Below are 18693 nucleotides of genomic sequence, written 5' to 3'. Positions count from 1 at the left end.
CTCTGAAAGCTTTAGGCAAATGAACAACGAATTGTAGTTTACGTTCTGATGATTACGTGCAATCTTGAAAAAGGGATACTGACACTATAACGAATAACAGAAAGGCCATACGGTAACATATCACTTTGCGTGTTACCTTGGAAATTCCTCACATTCAGGATGAATCAGTAACACAATTTTCTTGGGTTCTGTCGATTTTTTCCCATGAAAATGCAAATCGATTGAAATAGACACAAAATTACTTGTTCCATTCCAAACATATAGCTGTTCGCCAGCATGCAATGGTTTCACAAACATAATGGATCCATGTCAATAGGGCCTCATTCTCTTCACCAGACACAACACATGACTAACAATCTGGCCTCTAACTGAAATTGTACGTTTCACCTTACTCCAATGCATCTGTGATTGCAGGTAAAACAAATTCGTAGGTGTTTTGTTGTTGCTAATTTGTAAGCATACCTTTCCCCATATAGAATTGCACCACAATGTTGGGAGCATAAACCACACTGTGCTCAGGTAAGAGATGTCGTACATTTTAATAGATGTGCATTATGGAGTGCAGAAGGCACAATGCCTTTGGAAGCAGGGCCTGGCCCAAAAATGTAATTTAAGGACATTGTGCATGATTTCAGGACACTGAAAGAGAAGAATCTCAGGAAGCATACATATTTATCAAGCGCAAGAAGAGACCATCAAATACACGTGTGTATATTGTATTTACAATTCAGTATTATACACTCTCAAAATACAGAAGTAGGCCTACCACTGGACTTTGAACAAAATAATGCGACAATAAATCATCATGAAGGTGAGATAGAAAAACAATGTGTATGCTTTATATACTGACGAAAAAGGCTAGGCGACTGAAGCAAGCGAACAAAATCACATAGAAAATGCAGAGATAGGTACTGTAGTTAGTCTTTATCTAGGAAGTAGGACACAGGAAAACTGAATGATTTTCAAGAGAGGGAGAAATATTTTGTCGTAATAAGTTGCAATTTATTATCATAGTTGGCATTATGATAAGCTTTGCTGTGATGGAAAATAATGAGTAGTCCATTTTTGCCCATCACTTGAGCGTTTACACGGGAATGATGTGGAATGTAAAAAAACTCTGCGCTATGGGATGTAAAAAAAAGTTCAAAATACACGAGAAAATAGGTTATCTTCTCAGAATATAAACTTTATCCTTCATGCGATAGAGTAAGCCATTGAGCCCCACATGGTGAATTGGATTAGGTCTCTCATGCAAAACAGAAGTATACACGCAACCCTATCCTTATGGATATATACAATAGGGAAATTTGGTTTAAATATTTTAAAAGCTGAGTTAAATAAATAGCTCTCAAATTTTGAAATTACATAAACAGTGATATTCAGGAGCTATTGAAGCCTCTGCATGTACTTTTGGTAAAAATTTAATTTTGAATTGAGTTGTGACCTTAAATGATTAGAATTAATAAAATAACTATATGCATATTGATGATGTACTGATACTTTGATTATTAAATTAAATGTCTTCCAATATCCACAAAATATTTTTCTATGCACTGCTCTTGCATATAACATCAGGTAGCAAATTATCTTTCCTTTAACAATCCTGACTCTGCTAATGAGACTCAAAATTCCAAAAGCTATCCAGAGTTTTCTTGCTTAACAAATGTTGCTAGAAATATTGTCTGGACAACCAATAGGCTGATAGACTAAATTTTTTATATTTATATATGGAGACAGAATAGAGCTCTGCTTATATAGTCTATACCACTCGAGATCTTATAGATTCACACCCCTAGAAACGTTCATATATATTCATACCACCATACAGGGTGATCCGTTTTATATATACCCCACTGATTTCCAATGACCCTCTTACTTTCTTTTCAATAGGTGATGGAATATTATGACTTACAGAGGAGAGCATTGCAAGATGTAGTAGGTTTAGAGATTGCTGGGAGATGTGAAATAAAACTTTATTGGATTGAATGTTCATCTGAACCAATGGTGCACCATAGCCATATTAAGATTTACTCTTCCACCTCTGTGATTTGATTGCCATCATGTTGGCTCAAAATTCGGTTAAAAAAATAAGTTAATATTGTTTTTGCTTTATTAGTAATGTAATGGATAGCACACTGGACTTGTAATCCAGAAGTCGCAAGGTCGATAAATTGGCAAGCTTCTTAAATCCCCCTGTCGTCTACCCAGCAGTATAAATGGGTGCATCCCAGTTAGTCGAATGGCAGTTCGCTTATGGTTGCGTCAAGTGCTTTACGTCTGGCCAGCATGGAAGAGTAGGCTAAAATATCCTCTTAGAGGGTCTCTCTAGACCTTCCTTTAGTGGAGACCCTTTCACCAGCAGTAATATGAACAAGCAATGGCAAGGGACACACCTTTACCACCTTTCATCTATAATGTCGTCTCGATTTATATTATATATTATATTTCTTCTGGCTTGTTTGTACAGTCTGATTCATTCCATTAGCCTAAAAGTAACATACATGAGCATAATGTGTTCTTATAATCACAATTTATTATTTCTTACATGCACGATTCAATGCATGCGTCATGAGCGTTAACATTTCTTTAATCCACAATCGTTATGAGCCTAGCATAAGCCAAATAGTATGTACATGCCAGCACCATTTTGTAAGTTTGGCATTTACATGATTTAATCAGACACACGTAAAAAGTTACATAATATACGTGTGTAATAAAATACCGCGTACTATTTGCTTAAAAACGTATGCCATTCATTACTTATTTACATTCCTTTTTAAATCCTTTATATTAAGTTCGCTTGCTTGCTTGCTTGCGTGCTTGCTTGCTTGCTTACGACCGTGCAAATCTTTCGGTCGTTTTTTAATCCACTTCCCGTGATCCAATCGAGCTGACATTTTCCACACAGACTCGTTGTGCGAGACAATTAATGTTCGTGAAAAAATGTTTCAAAAATTTTACACTTTTTAGGCAAAATTTTTTTATTTTACATATATTCAAATAGAACTCATTCATGGCTTTGGCTGAACGTCACAGTATAAGAGCCCAGAGCGCAGAGGTGGGACAAAGTCATTGTTATGCAAGTCCAAGTCGAGTCGCAAGTCATCAAATTCATGACTCGAGTCTGACTCGAGTCCAAGTCACATGACTCGAGTCCACATCTCATAGGTGGGACAAAGTCATTGTTATGCAAGTCCAAGTCGAGTCGCAAGTCATCAAATTCATGACTCGAGTCTGACTCGAGTCCAAGTCACATGACTCGAGTCCACACCTCTGCCAGAGCGTAACCCCTCCGCAGGCCGTGGTGGAGTAGCGCAGTTGGTAGCGCCCTCGCTTCCCATGCCAAAGGTCACGGGATCGATCCCCGCATCTTCCACAGGCGAATATATTTTTAAATCCTTTATATTAAGTTCGCTTGCTTGCTTAGGACCGTGCAAATCTTTCGCTCGTTTTTTAACCCACTTCCCGTGATCCAATCGAGCTGACATTTTCCACACAGACTCGTTGTGTGTGACAATTAATTTTCGTGAAAAATAATTTCCAAAATTTTACACTGTTTAGGGAAAACAAATTAAATATTTAATTACCAATTGTTTAATACTGGCAGACAATCATCTGACCCATAGGTGGCAGCCATCTCAAGCCAGAGGACGAGAGGACTCTAGCCGCCACGCATATAAAGGATTTAGAGTGAAAAACTTTGTTTTTACGGGTTTACTTGTTAAATCCTTTATATTAAGTTCACTTGCTTGCTTGCTTGCGCGCTTACGACCGTGCAAATCTTTCGGTCGTTTTTTAACCCACTTCCCGTGATCCAATCGAGCTGACATTTTACACACATACTCGTTGTGCGTGACAATTTATTTTCATGAAATTTTTTGTTCCAAAATTTTCCACTTTTTAGGAAACAAAAAATTCATATTTAATTTAAAATACCAATGTGATAAAAATGAAACTCTTACTCAAGAAAAACAGAAATGAATAATAAAATAAAACCGATGCCACGCATATAAAGGATTTATTGTGAAAAACTTTGTTTTTACGGGTTAATTTTTTAACATATCCTTAAGGTGCCACAAAAATAAATAAAATAATGAAAAGCAAGGCGTGTGTGCACAGGCTTACTAAAATGTTCTGTCAAAAATGATGTTTGCAATTAAATAGGTTGTGTGCAAACTTTAGAGGATGAATTCCTCAGCGGCATTGATGACAACACATGCCATATGAACAATGGTGGGACGAGCAGTGGTTAGCTGCGCAATGAATCTTGTGACCTCAGTTTCATTCCAGGGCCACAGCTAACACAAGTGGCGAGTAAGATATGAACCGGTCCTACCCCCACCCCGCCAACCCCGCACAACCCCCCTTCACCATCCTGCATCAACCAGCATGGTGAAGAATGGCCAATCAACGCCTATGAACAGCCCAGGATGGGGAGACCTTCATTCAGCAATGTATTGAAAAAGGCTGTAAATGGGCAATAGTTTTGGATAGTATTCGTATTATGGTATCAAGTTGCCATTTGGTATAAATTAACTTATACAAAAATAACAAAATGACGGGTATTTTTTACTGTCACTGACAGAATAAAAAAAAAACATTTAACTATACATCAGGCCATAAAAAAAAATTAACTCCTCTGACATTGAAAAAACAAATAGCTAAGAATGTTTTTTTATCAATTAATTTTCCATCTTTATGAAATATAAAGCATTTAAAAATGTATATCTTTAACGTATAACTTATATTCATATCTCAACACCATTTTAGAAAACTAACATACACAATCTATTCTATGGTTCTTTCGGTAAAGTTACGTAGATAGGAAAATAATTTAAAAAATATCACGACGTTTAGATCGCAACAAAAGCAATCGTCTTCAGGTGAGAGAGAGAGAAAGCTGCTGAGACAAGGTCTTATATAGGCCTGAGATGGGTGCATCAATGTAGGTGGGTGGAGCTAGACATAGTCTAACTACAGAGTCTGGGGCAGTGGCCTTTGTATTGTGAGAAATTAGCATGTCAATGGCTGGGGCAGTGGCCTTTGTATTGTGAGAGATTGGCCTGTTGGGCGCCACCAAAGCTGTAGAGGTGGCCATTGTATTGTGTGTAGCCCAAGGGTAAGTGGGCGGGGCCAGATATGTTATTTGCATGTAAATGTAAGATCGGAGGGCACCCTGAGGCTGTTGAGGTGGCCATTGTATTGTGAGAGATTAGCATGTCAATGTAAGAGAACCACCGCAATGGTGGATGTGCTAGTGAGACATCCAGCCTGTCAATGCAAAGACATCTAACCTGGCAATGCAATAGCAGCTAACACCGGCAGGTAGGATGGAAACATCATAGCCAGTTATGACTTAAACTGGTTAATAACATCCTTCCAATGATTGTTCAGTTTGTACCCATCTTCTTGGTTGAAATTGTGTCTGTGTTTATATATCTGGATACAAGGCCGTAGCCATGGAATCACCAAATCTTCCAGGGGGTCTGGGGATCCCCCCCCCCCCCCAGAAAAGAATCTAAATTTGAAAACGAATTTTCTGCCTAAAATATAAAAAAAATTCACTAACACATGGGATTGACTTTTTATTTATTTTTAACAATAATGTCTAATAGTGTAGTGTATTGTATTACATTGCTCTGTTTTTTCTACCTTTTCTTGTTTCATTGTATGTAATGGCAGAGATTAGGGATTTATAAAGTACAACCATAACCACAATCATATAAACAAAAATCTATTTTATAGCAATATATTGGAGAGGACATTTTGAGCATATATGAATATTGTGGGGGATGTGTCCCCCCCAATATATATTATAATTACGGGGATGTGTCCCCCCAATATATATTATAATTACGGCCTTGTCTGGATGGCTTCATGAACGAATCTTTGTTGATAGCCAGTAGGTTTGCAAAGTACCTTTTATTATTTTTATATCTACGTGGCTTTACCGAGAGACCCATAGAATATGTATTCCTGCAGTCACGAAAGCTTTAAGTCAAGATCCACAATCCAATAATGAAATTCATGTGGCATATGAGAATTTTATGCATTGGGGTTCTCAAATCAACTAATGCTCACTGACATGACTTAACGTGCATTTTAGTGAGTAATTTGACACAGACTTAAATTGATAAATGAAGCATTGTCTCTAGACACAACAAATGCCTCCTCAATAAATATACAATACATGTATCTAGTCTGCGGCTGTCTAAAATGGCAAATACCATGAGCAAAGATGTGAAAAATTAAATTAAATGCTCCAAAAAAATGTAGTGGATGATTTATCTCAAAATAAGCATACTTGATGATAACACTGTGTAATAAAAAAAAAATGTTCCTGGGTAGTAAGTGTTATTTCCTAATGAAATATGCCTCAAAAGTAGATAAAATGGCTATTATTCCCCACAAACTTTGCTGTTGTGACCAGAACAGTGATATTTTGAAATGTATCTATTTTGCAAAACATTCCAGATAGATTCAGTGCTGAGTAAACTTGAAGTAACTTCGAGAACATTCTAGAACTTTCCATTAATATAAATAGTAGTATAAATACAGGGGCCTTAAGCCCACCAGTTCAGTTTAGTTCCAGCTGCCTAAGTGGATACGAATCTGCATTTTTCTGAGATGGCATCAAGAGGCTACAAGCATCCGGCAGACGCATTTTGCTATGTCTACGGCCAATTTATCAAGACAAGAGCGAAAAAGTACTCTGTGGAAGCATCTGCTAAGATGTGTGAGGCCTACAAGGCATATTTCGGCATGCCTGTCAGGGGATCAAGACAAGCCCTGGGCACCTCATTTCACCTGCGAGCAATGCAAAAAAACTCTGGAAGGTAAGATGAACAATTGTTGCTCAGAATTTTATGTTATAAAATTTGTTACAATTTTTTTAATTGTAAAGGTTTTTAATTTTTAAATGTTTTACAATTTTCAATGTTATTGAAAAAATATATCATATATTAAAAATGTTGCGAGAATCTCTTACAAATTAGTCATGGGTGAAATAAATGTATTTTTGTAGGATGATACAGTGGGAAAAAGAGAGCCATGAAGTTCGCTATCCCAAGAATTTGGCGGCAACCCACTGACCACTCAAGCAACTGCTACTTTGCATGGTGAACCCTTCCAAACGTCGGACTGGCAATAATGCACCTGCTATCACGTATCCGGACCTTCCTTCATCTATCGTCCCGGTGCCACACTGCCATGAGCTCCCCATACCCACTCCTCCGGAGAGAGAGCAGCCGTGGGGGGCGATGTCCACCCCACTGCCCTCGCTAGGCAGGTGGCGCGCGACGTCTGCCCCTTCCGCTCCCTCCTCCACTGAGTCGGTCGGCTCCTGCCGGGCCCCCCGCGCTAGCGCCCTCTCTCTGAGGGACATACTCGTGCTGCTGGCTCACAGCCGCACGGAGTTAACCCACACACCCATATAAACCACAGCTAACGCTAACGCAGCACACAGCGGCACGCTCGCACCCACACCTGCGAGCGATTACCTCACCGCGCGCCCGTGCTGCAGCCTCCCCGTTCACTCTCGCAGTGCGTTTCCCCACGCAGTCGCTCCACACATAAATCACCGACAACACACCGATGCTCTTTACTAACCTTTATTTTCGGCGCAAACCCCGTACTGCCCGGAGGGAATATTTGGCGAGAAGAGCTTAGCCTACTGCTACCCGAATCCCCCGACACTCAGACGCCCCATCACGTACCTCGCAGCTATACTCACGGCATCGCACAAACGCTGTGAGAGTCGGAGGGAGGAGGATGATAGAAAACTTTGACCTATCCCTGCCTCGTAGCAGCACTTGCTGGCATCACACAGATGCTGTGAGCGGCTCGAGAAGGCAGGACTGCAGGGAGTGGGCCTTGGCGGCCCAGAGGTTGAAGATAAGAGCCATGAATGGTCCTGGGCTCCCCTTTTTATTCCCCGAACTTCAAAAGCCTGGGGTGACGTTGTACTGCGTGGCCAATCGTGCGCCTACCTTTCATTATCGCTCACTTGGACCTTGTGCCACGGGGAGTACTGCTGCTCCGCGTTCATATTATTCTCCTGTGCTCATTAAATATGATACTCATTGTCTGCTCTTTTTGCCTAACATTCCACTCTTAGCCCCTCCTGATATCGTGAATGACTCATTGCGGCTAGCCCAGTGAACCTTTTTGCACCCATACAATTTTAAGCCAACTCAGGGGCACCGAAATGTCACCTGTCCTGCGAGGGTCGGCCAATTTCCTGGCAACGGGAAACCATGGGACTTTCCTACTAGGGCCCTTCGGATTAAAACCCGTCGTGCCAGCCAATCCCCCGCCAGGACACTACGTGTGTATGCTGTCTGTCCTTGTGGAAGAGGTAAAGAGTCACAGATCAGAGGAAGTGTCACCAACCTTTTTGCAGCTTCTTCACCCGTCAAGATGGGCTTTGCTTCTGCCACAATGTGAACAGTCTGTTCCAGGCAATCAGAATCACCTGTAACCAGAATGAGTGGCGCATCTTCATTGACAGCTCATCCAGGAGCCTCAAAGCCGTGCTGCTCCATAATGGTAACAAGTACTCGTCTCTTCCCCTGGCTCACTCGGTGCACCTCAAAGAGGATTACAACAGCATCAAGACCTTCCTGGACGCCTTGAAGTATGATTAGTACAGCTGGGAGGTCATTGAAGACTTCAAAATGGTGGCATTCCTGATGAGTCTCCAAAGCGGTGTTACCAAGTTTCCCTTCTACAGTATCTTTGCCTTTGGGACAGCAGGGACACCAAGGCGCACTACCACAGGCAGGACTGGCCACAGCGGAACAAGTTCTCTGTGGGGAGGAAGAACGTTAAGTGGGAGCCACTGGTGGACCCCCGGAAGGTGCTGATGCCACCACTGCACATCAAATTGTGCCTTATGAAACAATTTGTCAGAGCTGTAGATAAGGAGTCGGCAGCCTTCAAGTACCTTCAAGACTTCTTGCCTAAGCTGTCTGAGGCTAAGGTCAAAGCCGGTGTTTACGTCGGACCACAGATAAATAAGATCCTGGAGTGCTATGAATTCTCCAGGATGCTCACTAGTTAGGAGAATGCGGCTTGGGACAGCTTGTCGCAGTGGTTCGTGGCTTCCTGGGCAATCACAAGATCGAAAACTATGTGGAGCTGGTTGAGACTGGTGAAGAACTACAGCACAATGCCCTGTAGGATGTCCCTCAAAGTCCATATCCTTGATGCTCATCTTGTTAAATTCAAGGAGAACATGGGAGCGTACTCGGAGAAGCAAGACGAGCGCTTACACCAGGATATACTGGACTTCGAACGCCGCTACGAAGGACAGTATAACGAGAACATGATGGGAGACTACATTTGGGGGCTGATTCGTGAAAGTGATTTACAGTATAACCGTAAATCTCGACAAACTACTCACTTCCAAATCTTTTGTAGTAATTTTTTTATTACTTTAGTATAAATACATATTCATTTTGATTCATATGTTGTTTTTTCTGACTTTACATGAACGAAAATACACAAATTCGCCCGTTTTCTCATTGAAATTAGGTAAATTTCAAAATATCACTATTCTGGTCACAAAAGCAAAGTTTGTGGGGAATAATAGCCATTTTGTATACTTTTTAGGCATAAGAAATAACACTTACTACCCAGGAATAAAAATTGTGTTACATAGTGTAATGTGTCTTAGCAGTACACAGCTGGGATTGTTTTCATAATTCATGTTGTGCATTGGTTCAGCCAACCACCTGTGTGTTCATCAAACGAATCAACTCTCTCTGCATGGTTTCCGGTGGCTTTTAATTGAAATTAAGCTCATTGGTTTCCCCCCGTTTAATTTACTTTAAATGTGGCTGAACACGGCATGAGCAACATTTAATATCACTTGCAAACGGAAAAATATGGTCAAATTAAATTGTGAAGGAAAAAATATCGTGCTGATTAATTATACAGCACACGTTATAATATTGCATTGATGTATCTAGACTGTGAAAAACAAATAGCCCAATAGAGGTAAGTAATTCTCTTCTCAATCATCATGATGATGATTATTGAGGGATTATAACCAGAAAATAGTATATTAATGTAGGGGTGTCAGGGGAAGGATTCCCACCAATAGGTGGGTTAGTGGGAGGGGTGATCGAGGAGATATAAGGAGAGAACGGGCGGGAAGAAGGGGCCTTTGGCGGGAACAATATTAGGACGGCTGGGGACAGGTGTGGATGGAAGAAAAGGAATAAAGGACGAGACCCCTGCAATCTTGTGTCGGCTCCCCCTTTACATCTGGTGGCAGCGGTGGGAGTACACTGGCTACAAAGAAGAATCCCCGCGGAAAAGAGCCAAGGGAAGAGGAAGCAGGGGCCGGGGATCCTTCCCATCCCGGGAAACAAGGGGGCCTGCTATCAGAAGCAGCAGCAGGGGGCCCGGATCGCCTGGAGGACCGCATGGGCCGCGTGGAGAGGGCACTCCAGGAGCTACTGCAGAGGCTCCCTATGGGGTCCCGCCAGCACCGGGACCCCCACCCCCACGCGTACTACGGGAGGAGAGGCCACGGGACCCGGAGGCCGACCAGCCGGCCGGGCAGGAGCCGCAACCAACCTCGTCACGCCAGCCGCCGCCGCTCCCGCCAAAACCCCCAGGGCTAACCACCCAACACGGAGAGCAGGTGGCCGGACGGCCGCGTCGGCTGGGGCCCGTCGACAAGTTCGTGGCTGAGGAAGAAGATTGGGAGGGGTTTGTCCGCCGATTCGAGGCTGCCTTCCACGCTCTCGAGTGGACAGACGAAGAGGCACTACGAGCGCTGCCATCCGTTCTGGGCAAAGAAGCACTCTCCTCTTACACCTCCCTTCCCTTGCACAGCAAGTCCACGCTACAGGCGGCCTACGAGGCTTTGGGGGAGATCTATTGCCCGGCGGAAGGAGCCTTTAAACGGTTCCAGGATCGCCAGCGAGGGGCTAAAGAATCCCCTTTAGCCTACAGGGGTGCGCTGCTCGTGTTGGCGAGGAGAGCTTTCCCTCGCCTGGCAGAAGAAGCGCTCGAGGACCTCGTGGTCGAGCACCTCATCACCTACGCTTGCCGCGCCGGCGTTGTAATGCCCGTGGTGACGCCGGGGGAACACACCTCGCTGTGGGCTGCCCGGACCATCCAAGCCCATGAGCAGGTCATGGGCCGGGCGCCACCCGTGGGCCCGGTGGCTGGCGCGGCGGGGGGGAACAGCCGAGCCGTTGCCGCGGCGCTACTGGGTCCAGCGACACCAACCGCCGAACCTGCACCGTCGCCACAGGCTGCCTGGGGGGCAGCGGAGAACGGACCCCCGACGTCTGAGACAGAGCCATCGCTGCGGGAGGTGTACGCGGCGATCCGGGGACTGGCGGAGCAGAGGGACCAGGGGCGCGACCAGCCGCCGCGTCGCTGGCAGCCGCCTCTACAACATCGCGCCGAGCCCCCCCGACGGAACCCCCCGTGGGTCTGCCACCGTTGTGGTCGAGAAGGGCATGTGGTGAGGGGGTGCCGCACGGAGCCGGAGGCCGCCAACGTCACCTGGAACCCGCCGGGGCCGAACGCCGACAGGATCCAGGCGAGTGACGCCGTCCCGCCCGGCCTCTCGGTCGGGCCGAGCAATTACAATTCCGACGCCGCGAACTTACCGGGAGTCTCCTCGGGGTGGGCGCCGTTGGTGTCGTTCCCCGGTCCCCATTGTCCGGGTCGGGGGAAGGGGATCGCGCCGGGGATAGCGCCGGGGCCGGTGATCGTGTCGCGACCAGAAGTGGCGTCGCGACCCGGAGTGGTGTCGCGAACGGACGTGACGTTGCATCCGGAAGTGACGTCACGGCCGAAAGTGGTGTCGCGGATCGCGCCGGGAATTGCGCCGGGGCCATGGACCGCGCCGGGAATTGCGCCGAGGCGGGGGACCACGCCGGGGATGGCGCCGAGGCCGGGGACCGCGCCGGGAATCGCGCCGAAGCCGGGAAGGACGTCGCGGGCGGAAGTGACGTCGCGGGCGGAGGTGACGTCGCTGGCGGAGGTGACGTCACGGGCGGAAGTGACGTCGCGGCTGGGGGTGACGTCGCGGCCGGCAGTGACGTCGCGGCCGGGCGTGGCGTCGCGGGCGGGCGTGGCGTCGCGGGCAGGCGTGACGTCGCGGGCGGGCGTGGTTTCGCGGGCGGGCGTGGTTTCGCGGGCGGGCGGGGTTTCGCGGGCGGGCGTGACGTCGCCGGCGGACGTGACGTCACCAGTTACCTGCGACGCCGGCGAGTTGCCAGGGGCATCGGCCCTGGGGCGGAGGCAGCCTACAAAATTGACATTGCGCCCTGGAGGAGTTCCACGGCCCGCCTCACCACCGCTTTGCGGCGGAGCGAGACGAAACCAGGGGGACTACGCCCCCGTGACAAAGGAAAGGGAGGGGAGAAGGGAGGGGCTCACGGGAGGGCCCACCCCCCAGTCCCCACCGCCCCCTACAATGGGGGGGCCCCCCCACACCACATGGGGGGCCCATCCTACGTCACCAAGGGGGGGCAATTTGCACCACATAGAGAGCCCAGCCCGCAACCCAGGGGTAAGGCCACACTATGTAACAAGGGCGCGTTCACCCTGCTGCGACGCACTCCAAAGGGAGGAACCCCATCTTCGGTCCATTCACATCCATCCCCCATCATTTCACCATGCACCACAGGATAACGAGACGCCGCCTGGTCAGTGGCCGGACTCAGCTACACAATGGAGGAAGCTGGCAAGGCGGGTGGTAGCGGCCACGTCAGGAACCTCGGTCCTGGTCGGTGACATCGCGGGAGTGTCGGCACGTATCTTGGTGGATACGGGGGCATCAGCCACGATCATCTCGAGCACCATGCACGAGATGCTGCCGGATAAAATCCGACCTTTAGTCCCTGTCAAGACAACGTTCATTGCAGGCAAATGGAGGCAGCATGGGCTTCCTGGGCCAGGTTGAAGCCCCGATACAGATTGGGCAGCTTTCGGCAGCAGGACCCATCCTTGTCTCCGCAACGTTGCCCGTACCCTGCCTGTTGGGGACGGACTTTCTGAGGCGGATGCCAATGAAAATCGATCTGGCCAATGGGCGGGTCGAAGTCCAGGGAACGCATCTCCATTTCCTAAAGGCGGAGGGGGCCAGCCGGGGTGTACCCTACGTGCAGGCTCTGGTCAGTAAGTCTGTCTCCATTCCCCCGGCAGCCCAGATGCTGATTCCGCTGCAATATCGGTCCCCCCTCGTGACAGCCCGACCAGACTCACCCATCCTGGTGTCTCCGGCGTCAGCTGCCATGGATCGCCATGCGCTGGTGGGAGCCGAAACTATTGTACAGAGGAACCAGCATCTGTTCATTCAGGTGCTGAACACCTTCGATAGAACAGCGACGGTGCAGGAGGGAACAGTTCTGGCCCACGTTAGTCCCTTGTCACTCGGAGCCCCAGGGACAGAGCCCGAGCTTGTAGGCAGCATCAGCCAGTCCGAGGACAGAGGGGCCGAATCGTGGATGGACCAGCTGGCGGGGCCTGAGCCGGGATTGCCGCCCGACCAGAAACAGCAGCTGCACTCGTTATTGCATGAGTTCTCGGACGTGTTCAGCCGGGGACCGTTCGACCTAGGACGCACAAATTTGTCGCAGCACCACATTAACACGGGAGATGCCGCACCCCTGCGCCAAAACACATATAGAATGAGCCCAATGGAAAAAGGGCACATTCAACAAGCGAGGCAGAAGATGCTGCGGGCTGACATAATTTCTCCATCCTCGAGTCCCTGGGGGGCACCGGTGGTCCTAGTCAAGAAGTCAGACGGGTCACTGAGATTCTGTGTGGACTTCCGACGCCTCAATGCCGTCACGCTGGCCGACGCATATCCCCTACGACGTATTGACGACTCATTGGATGCACTGGCGGGAGCAAAATTTTTCAGTACGCTGGATTTATTGTCCGGGTTCTGGCAGGTCCCACTAGACGCGGACTCCCGGCCTAAAACAGCGTTCCGGACACCACAGGGCCTGTTCGAGTTCAAATGCCTGCCTATGGGCCTCCAGACTGCGCCGGCGACGTTCCAACGCATAATGGAGTTGGCCTTAGCAGGCCTCCAATGGGAAACGTGCCTCATCTACCTGGATGACGTCATTGTCTTCAGCCAATCATTCGAGGAACACATTGACCGATTACGTCAGGTATTCCTGCGGTTCCGGAACGCGAACTTGAAGCTCAAGTGCCACCTTATGCAGTCGTCGGTACGCTACTTGGGCCACGTCGTCAGTGAGTCTGGAGTGGCTACAGACCCGGAAAAGACGGCCTGCGTGAGGGCCTGGGCTGTTCCCACAACGGTTCCAGAGGTACGCCGGTTTGTGGGTTTCGTTTCTTACTACCGCCGGTTTGTACCCAACTTCGCAATCATTGCCAAGCCCTTGCACGTGTTGACGGCGAAGAACCAGAGGTTTTATTGGGGCCCTCTGGAGGAAGAGGCATTCCAGCAGCTGCGCTCACATCTGACAGATGCACCGCCATTGGCCTTTCTGGATTTTGGCCTCCCCTTTATCCTGGACACGGACGCCAGCGATGTGGGCATCGGCAGTGTTTTGTCGCAAGCCCAGCAGGGTCGGGAGGTGGTTATCGCCTACGGTAGTCGCGTGCTTTCATCAGCGGAGCAGCGCTACTGCGTCACACGTAGGAAACTCCTGGCAGTCGTTCACTTCGTGCAGCAATTCCGACCCTACCTGTATGGTCGCAAATTTATGGTCCGCACTGACCACGCGGCCTTGCAGTATTCGCTCCGCATCGACCAGCCTTCGGGCCAGCTGGCCAGATGGATAGAGCGCCTGCAGGAGTACAGGTACCAAGTAGTGCATCGCAAAGGGACCAGACATGCCAACGCAGACGCATTGTCCCGACTGGCGCCCCAGGGCCCTTGTGCATGCACCACAGGCGGGCCACGCTGCAAGGAGGCGAGGCCGAAGGGGACGGTCATCGCTCCCGTACGCACGGCGGAGGACGCACAGGGTGAGGTCCAGCTGACCGACCACGACCTGGGGCTGACCTTGCACGATTGGCGACGGCTACAGCTGGAGGAAGCCCCACTGCGAACGCTACGCGCCTCAGCAGAGGCAGGGGGGGAGGAGTACATCGTATGGGAGGACCTCCTCATGCGATGGGACCCGACAGGGCGCCGACGATGCCTGGTAGTTCCGGAGTCGTTGCGTCAACAATTGGTTATGGACGTACATGGCCGCCAGCTGCTGCACCTGGCGGGGCGGAAGACACTGTACACATTACAGGGTCGGTACTTTTGGCCAGGTATGACCGCTGACGTGCATCGATGGGTCGCTACCTGCGTCGAATGTGCGCGACGAAAGCCGCCACCCCGGGTAAGCCGGGCGCCCCTACAGCCCATCACGGTGACCAGAGTCAATGAATTGGTTGCGTTGGACATCCTGGGACCACTGCCGGTCACGCCACGGGGAAATAAATACCTGTTGGTCGGAGTCGAGTACTGCACGAGGTGGCCGATGGCGTGGGCCCTCCCGGACCAAACAGCACAGACCATCGCCGATGCCTTCGTGGGAGGCTATGTCCTTGATAAGGGGGCACCGGAGCGGTTGCTCACGGATCAGGGCAGGAATTTCTCCTCACAGCTATTGAAGGATGTCTGCTCTATCCTGGGCACTAAAAAGGTCCGAACATCATCTCCGTATCATCCCCAGACCGATGGGATGGTAGAGCGGCTTAACTGCACCATAGCGGCCATGCTGTCCCAAGTGGTGGACGAAAACCATTCCGACTGGGACCTCCACATTCCATCGGTCTTAGCGGCGTACAGGGTGGCCCCGCACGCGGAGACGGGGTTCTTGCCGTTTTTCCTGATGTACGGACGGGATCCCGTTCCGCCTATTGAGGTGCAGCTGACGGACATTCCCGCAAGAGCCGACGCATGGCCGAAGGCACTAAAGACCTCCCTCATTTATTTGAGAGAGGCCCGCCAAGCAGCCGAGGCCGCATCGGCCACGAGCCAAGAGAGTAATGTACGGATACGGGAGAGGACAGTGACAGCCAAGCCCTTTAAAGTCGGGGACCAGGCATGGCTACACTGTCCTCAGGTGCCGGTTGGCCTCTCACCAAAGCTGCACCGACCCTGGAAAGGGCCGGTCGAGGTCATTAAAGCACTCCGACCGCAGTGCGTCCAGGTCCAACTGGGTAAGCGACGATGGTTTGTACACCCCACCCGCCTTAAGCCATACATCTCTCCACAGTCATCTTCACCAACATCACCACCAACATCACTGCCAACATCATCATCATCCCTACCCAGGCCAAGGTCGCCGACCACCACGCGCCGACCGGCAGGGGGTTCGGTGCCCTGTGTCCCCTGGTCACCTACAGCACCCCATGTGAGGCCTGACGGAGCGGCGGCACGAGCGGGGGCCGGAGAGACAGCGGCGCCAGGCAAGGCGACACCGGCACCACCGAACCAGGGACCGCGACGAGAGGGCCTTCGAAGGAGGGGGCCGCCACGGTCATCTGCTGCCTGTGGATGTCCGGGCTGTTACGGGATGCTGGCTGGAGACCTGGGCAGGCCGCGCAATTGATTTCGTTGTGTTATATTGCATTGTATGGTTGTGGGGGGGGTAAGGGCTGTCGTCACTGTCAGTGGTGGGATGCATGGGGAGACTTAAATGGTCCATGGGGGAGGCAGAACCGAGGACGGTTATTTTTTCTCCGGGGGGGGGGGTGATGTAGGGGTGTCAGGGGAAGGATTCCCACCAATAGGTGGGTTAGTGGGAGGGGTGATCGAGGAGATATAAGGAGAGAACGGGCGGGAAGAAGGGGCCTTTGGCGGGAACAATATTAGGACGGCTGGGGACAGGTGTGGATGGAAGAAAAGGAATAAAGGACGAGACCCCTGCAATCATGTGTCGGCTCCCCCTTTACATTAAGTTGACAGTGGGGCACAAGCACAAATAAAAAACTCACAATAACCCTGCCCTTCTATGAAGAAGGGCGATTACCTGAAACGTCACCGATTAGTGTATTTGCCAGATTATAAAACTTCAAAAAGTAAGAAGCACCCAAAACTTGTGCCCAATGTCCATAATGTTACACAAATCCAGTCACAAACACACACTACTGTATATTATAAGATGCACCCAAACCTTTTCTTTAAAATACAGTGAAAATAAACGAGTCTTATAATCCGGAGAATGCATAATCGATTTGTTCCTTTTAGGACAATATTATTAACGAATGAGTTATTATTCACATTTTTTTAAATAAATGAGCACACTTATTTTTGTTATTAATAACAAAAAATACATTTAACAGCACTTGTCTTTCTATAATATACGGACGTTATTTACCATATATATACTTTTTTACAATTGAACCCCTCTTTCATACAAAAGGTGTGTCGGGTAAATGCAGGTCTCCACCATGGAAACGCCAAACTGTATCTCTCACGTGATGTAACCCAGTGAGGGTTAATGACATTTAATTCAGATAATTCGCCTGCCTTACAATTACTAAAAGCCACTTGCCATTCCTCTAAGCTGCAGTGTTGCTCTCCAATGCTATTACAGCAACAACAATAACAGGTCCACACTCTGGCCAAAATATGCTACACTCTGTATGTGAACCAACTTTATTTTCTAACACTCTTTCAGGGCCCTCACATGCATTGAGCAATCCCCAAAGTGCCCCTCCTATTATGCCCCTCCTAATTTGACGCGTTGTAATTAGAAGCTCTCTGTATATTGTTTGGCAAACAATCTAGTGTAGGGATTACTCTCACACTGCCTCCAGATGCTCCATTTGACAAGCGAGCCCATCTCCAGAACTAATTTCACAAGTTTTTCCTGCGGGCATGTTAAGGGAAGCAACTGTAGGTATATACAGTCATTAAATCAACCGCATTAGCATTTGTGAAGCTGAAGCAAGTATATAAAATAATTAGTGAAATTTGTCTATTTGGGTTTCCTTAAAGGGCCGCATTCTCAACAAATCATAAAAATTTAGTTTGTTCCTTTATGAGTAGAATTTCCGTTAAGAGTTACTAAAAGTTGACATCAGCCCTATAATTTATTAACAAGATACCCACATCTGGTCACTTATGACCATCCAGCCTTAAACAGGCTGGATGGTCATAGCTACTCATCGAGCCTTAAACAGCCTTAAACAGGCTGGATGAGGAGTTAATTGACTTACTCATATAATTCATAAAAGCTGTGTAAATGAATCACGAAAGCTGAACTATTCTTCCTTTATTATGGGTTTCTCAGCCTTGTAAAGCAGTTTCTCCAGCATTCAATGTCAGCAGAAAAGCATTACCAAATATGGCTAATCGGCCCAGTTTTGGTTGCATACATTAAAGCTGTGCAGGTATGCAAGCTTCAGATAGGACTTGTCAGAAGCTTTTGCAGAACAGAGCCCTCTTCTCAAACAAAAAGGTCTTTGCTTGTTAAGCCATTGTCTACAGAAATGAAAAAGTCAAGCATGCTCGCAGGTGAGAGTGAACAAGGAATTCCACCTAAGAATACTCTAACCTTTAACACTTCATAGCTAATTGCTGAAACTAAACAGCAGTGAAATCAATGGCTTAACAACACATGCAATTCTGAACGATGGTTGCACTTGTCCAAAACACGCGTCTCTCTCCCCGAACTCCAGCATCGTCTGCACGGTATTCGTAAGAAATGTGCTGCATATTCGCATTTTATCGCT

This window comes from Lampetra planeri, chromosome 12 (genome assembly GCF_965212315.1).
Source record: "Lampetra planeri chromosome 12, kcLamPlan1.2.h2, whole genome shotgun sequence".
NCBI lineage: Eukaryota > Metazoa > Chordata > Hyperoartia > Petromyzontiformes > Petromyzontidae > Lampetra > Lampetra planeri.
This window is presented reverse-complemented; position numbering follows the sequence as displayed.